At 53.8% G+C, this 5,000-nt stretch overlaps 1 non-coding gene across 1 annotated transcript in view; it reads left to right on the top strand.

Annotated features, from left to right (window-relative positions):
- The first annotated feature begins 3,582 nt into the window (after positions 1 to 3,582).
- The window catches only part of LOC124584151, a 1,910-nt gene continuing 492 nt past the window's right edge, over positions 3,583 to 5,000 (top strand). Inside the window, exon 1 of the ribosomal RNA XR_006974558.1 lies at positions 3,583 to 5,000. This exon is cut by the window's right edge and continues 492 nt beyond it. This is a non-coding gene — a ribosomal RNA (small subunit ribosomal RNA).

Consider the following 5,000-nt stretch of genomic DNA (forward strand, 5'->3'; position numbering starts at 1 on the left):
CGGGAGGTCCACTCGGAAAACAGAATATCCCACCCTTCCGACAACCACCATTGCTCAGCTAAGCCACCAACACCCACACATGTCCTACACAGGGGTGCACCCAACATCACAATACTGCCTCCTGTCACACCACAAAAACAATGGCAGGAATGAAAGACACAGGTCTGCCACAAGCATGGAATCAGAGCGCCGCCTGTCATGAGCCAAAGGTGCACCCTGACGTGCCAAATCAGATGATGCCGCAGTCATTTACTTACGATAATCACAATCAACAAACCGGCCCCCCCCCCCAAAACACCTTTCCTTACAACAATGTGTACCTTAACCTAACCCGTATTGTGCCTTAACCTAACCCGTATTGTGCCTTAACCTAACCCGTATTGTGCCTTAACCTAACCCGTATTGTGCCTTAACCTAACCCGTATTGTGCCTTAACCTAACCCGTATTGTGCCTTAACCTAACCCGTATTGTGCCTTAACCTAACCCGTATTGTGCCTTAACCTAACCCGTATTGTGCCTTAACCTAACCCGTATTGTGCCTTAACCTAACCCGTATTGTGCCTTAACCTAACCCGTATTGTGCCTTAACCTAACCCGTATTGTGCCTTAACCTAACCCGTATTGTGCCTTAACCTAACCCGTGTTGTGCCTTAACCTAACCCGTGTTGTGCCTTAACCTAACCCGTGTTGTGCCTTAACCTAACCCGTATTGTGCCTTAACCTAACCCGTGTTGTGCCTTAACCTAACCCGTGTTGTACCTTAACCTAACCCGTGTTGTACCTTAACCTAACCCGTGTTGTACCTTAACCTAACCCGTGTTGTACCTTAACCTAACCCGTGTTGTACCTTAACCTAACCCGTGTTGTACCTTAACCTAACCCGTGTTGTACCTTAACCTAACCCGTGTTGTACCTTAACCTAACCCGTGTTGTACCTTAACCTAACCCGTGTTGTACCTTAACCTAACCCGTGTTGCGCCTTAACCTAACCTATGTTGCGCCTTAACCTAACCTATGTTGCGCCTTAACCTAACCTATGTTGCGCCTTAACCTAACCCATATTGTACCTTAACCTAACCCATATTGTACCTTAACCTAACCCATATTGTACCTTAACCTAACCCATGTTGCGCCTTAACCTAACCCATGTTGCGCCTTAACCTAACCCATGTTGCGCCTTAACCTAACCCATGTTGCGCCTTAACCTAACCCATGTTGCGCCTTAACCTAACCCATGTTGCGCCTTAACCTAACCCATGTTGCGCCTTAACCTAACCCATGTTGCGCCTTAACCTAACCCATGTTGCGCCTTAACCTAACCCATGTTGCGCCTTAACCTAACCCATGTTGCGCCTTAACCTAACCCATGTTGCGCCTTAACCTAACCCATGTTGCGCCTTAACCTAACCCATGTTGCGCCTCAACCTAACCTATGTTGCGCCTCAACCTAACCTATGTTGCGCCTCAACCCAACACACGTTGGGCCTCAACCCAACACACGTTGGGCCTTAACCCAACACACGTTGGGCCTTAACCCAACACACGTTGGGCCTTAACCCAACACACGTTGGGCCTTAACCCAACACACGTTGGGCCTTAACCCAACACACGTTGGGCCTTAACCCAACACACGTTGGGCCTTAACCCAACACACGTTGGGCCTTAACCCAACACACGTTGGGCCTTAACCCAACACACGTTGGGCCTTAACCCAACACACGTTGGGCCTTAACCCAACACACGTTGGGCCTTAACCCAACACACGTTGGGCCTTAACCCAACACACGTTGGGCCTTAACCCAACACACGTTGGGCCTTAACCCAACACACGTTGGGCCTTAACCCAACACACGTTGGGCCTTAACCCAACACACGTTGGGCCTTAACCTGCTCTGTAATTGTCATACGACGCGTTAAATTAGTGTAGTGTTGCCTAACTGCAACCCCCGCAATATAGTTTGCTACTCGCACTGCCCGGTCCCCAGAGTATCGCTTCATGTGAAACACCTTGCAGCTATACACTGTAATGCGGATGGCAGTAGGACGTACATGCTCAATGCCCTTCGCAGTTGTTCATTGGCATTCGCATGGCGAAGCACAGCCTACGTTGTGGTACGGCTTGTGTCAACTGTCCGCTGATGTTGTACGTCCAAATCACACACTGTACTGCACATTGGTCCTCATGTACTGAATGATACATCGTGGTACATGTGTGACCGTACCACGACTGCGCCAACAACGGCGAACCATACGGTCCAAATATTGTGCACTCAGCTACGTGTCGTCTCCCTATAAGAGCTGGATTGCAGTATGGTATGCCGTGGATGGCGATCAGCATGAGCCGTCTGTTGATGTAGTGGCGCGTGTTGTCAGACGTAGTCGTCTCCTCTCACACACCGTGATAGCATGGTGCACTGCGTTCCACATCTGCGACATGCGACAGAGGCCGGTTGACAGTCGTTCGCGCAATGGACATCGCATACGTACGGGGGCCACCTTCCACGTGTTCGCGAAGCGTGCACATGTTGTTGCGTGTATGTGGGCAGACATAGTGTGTCGTGACACCTGACACAGGCATGCAACAATCGTTGAATTTGCAAATGGCGATGGACGTCTACGTTTGCTGGTGACGTTACGCAAATGAACAACTGGTAAACCGTTGTGGTGCGGTTGTTCTCGCTAGAGGTGAATCAGTGATGGCGACGATCGGTTGAGCTACCAACCGGTTGTTTCAGCGATACCCACCATGCCCACGAACGTGAATGGCATGTGGGTGTGAAGCGATACGCGGCGGTGGCTGGGTGGGACCGTCCCCGGCCGGTGAGGGGGGGCCTCCCGGCGTGCTGGCCGCGCGGTGCGTGGGCGCACGCGCTACAGCCGGCTGGTGGGGGCGGCCAGTGGCAGGCGCGCCGGCCGACGGAGGCGGCAGGCGGCGCAGCTGCGCGCCGGCGCACCCTGCACGCGGCGCCGTGCGGCCAAAGTAGGTCCTCGCGGGCCCGGTGCGAAGCGCGGTGGACATCTGCAGTGTGCTGGTCCGATTGAGGACTGTGTGCGCTGAGGATGCGCCGCCGCCCGGCGCTCGGCGCCGCGACGCCGTCTGCTGCTCGGTCGCCTCTGCGGTTCTCGCAGGTGGATTGTATCGCAGCTGTGCGGACGTGTTGGCGCGTGCGCTGTGCTGGGAGAGTTCGCTTCGGCACCCAAGTGGGGCTTTTGTCCTTCTGTGGCGCTGGCGTTGGAGCTGCCGGCCACCGTAGGTGGCGCGTGTTGTCTCCCGCCGGCAATGCCACGACAGCACGCTCCCGGGCCTCTGTCGGCAGCGGCAAGCTCAGTTGGGAGCACGGGTGGTCGCACCTAAAGCGTCTACTCGCCAAACTCCGGGCGATTGCGCCACTCTCGAACCCGACCAAGTACTTAGGACGGCGCTGCGCGCCGCCGGGACCTGAGAGGGTTTCGAGGTGTATTGTGCAGGGGAGCTCAGCCTCCTCCTGTTTGCAGAATAATTGAGCGGATGCTTGCGTGTTCGCGCGGGCCCCCGGGACACACTCCCGGGCGGCCGGCTGCTCAGCTCTAGTTGACGCAGCTCCCTGGTTGATCCTGCCAGTAGTCATATGCTTGTCTCAAAGATTAAGCCATGCATGTCTCAGTACAAGCCGCATTAAGGTGAAACCGCGAATGGCTCATTAAATCAGTTATGGTTCCTTAGATCGTACCCACGTTACTTGGATAACTGTGGTAATTCTAGAGCTAATACATGCAAACAGAGTCCCGACCAGAGATGGAAGGGACGCTTTTATTAGATCAAAACCAATCGGTCGGCTCGTCCGGTCCGTTTGCCTTGGTGACTCTGAATAACTTTGGGCTGATCGCACGGTCCTCGTACCGGCGACGCATCTTTCAAATGTCTGCCTTATCAACTGTCGATGGTAGGTTCTGCGCCTACCATGGTTGTAACGGGTGACGGGGAATCAGGGTTCGATTCCGGAGAGGGAGCCTGAGAAACGGCTACCACATCCAAGGAAGGCAGCAGGCGCGCAAATTACCCACTCCCGGCACGGGGAGGTAGTGACGAAAAATAACGATACGGGACTCATCCGAGGCCCCGTAATCGGAATGAGTACACTTTAAATCCTTTAACGAGTATCTATTGGAGGGCAAGTCTGGTGCCAGCAGCCGCGGTAATTCCAGCTCCAATAGCGTATATTAAAGTTGTTGCGGTTAAAAAGCTCGTAGTTGGATTTGTGTCCCACGCTGTTGGTTCACCGCCCGTCGGTGTTTAACTGGCATGTATCGTGGGACGTCCTGCCGGTGGGGCGAGCTGAAGGCGTGCGACGCGCCTCGTGCGTGCTCGTGCGTCCCGAGGCGGACCCCGTTGCAATCCTACCAGGGTGCTCTTGAGTGAGTGTCTCGGTGGGCCGGCACGTTTACTTTGAACAAATTAGAGTGCTTAAAGCAGGCAAGCCCGCCTGAATACTGTGTGCATGGAATAATGGAATAGGACCTCGGTTCTATTTTGTTGGTTTTCGGAACCCGAGGTAATGATTAATAGGGACAGGCGGGGGCATTCGTATTGCGACGTTAGAGGTGAAATTCTTGGATCGTCGCAAGACGAACAGAAGCGAAAGCATTTGCCAAGTATGTTTTCATTAATCAAGAACGAAAGTTAGAGGTTCGAAGGCGATCAGATACCGCCCTAGTTCTAACCATAAACGATGCCAGCCAGCGATCCGCCGCAGTTCCTCCGATGACTCGGCGGGCAGCCTCCGGGAAACCAAAGCTTTTGGGTTCCGGGGGAAGTATGGTTGCAAAGCTGAAACTTAAAGGAATTGACGGAAGGGCACCACCAGGAGTGGAGCCTGCGGCTTAATTTGACTCAACACGGGAAACCTCACCAGGCCCGGACACCGGAAGGATTGACAGATTGATAGCTCTTTCTTGATTCGGTGGGTGGTGGTGCATGGCCGTTCTTAGTTGGTGGAGCGATTTGTCTGGTTAATTCCGA

Source organism: Schistocerca americana, unplaced genomic scaffold (assembly GCF_021461395.2).
Source record: "Schistocerca americana isolate TAMUIC-IGC-003095 unplaced genomic scaffold, iqSchAmer2.1 HiC_scaffold_47, whole genome shotgun sequence".
NCBI classification, from domain to species: domain Eukaryota; kingdom Metazoa; phylum Arthropoda; class Insecta; order Orthoptera; family Acrididae; genus Schistocerca; species Schistocerca americana.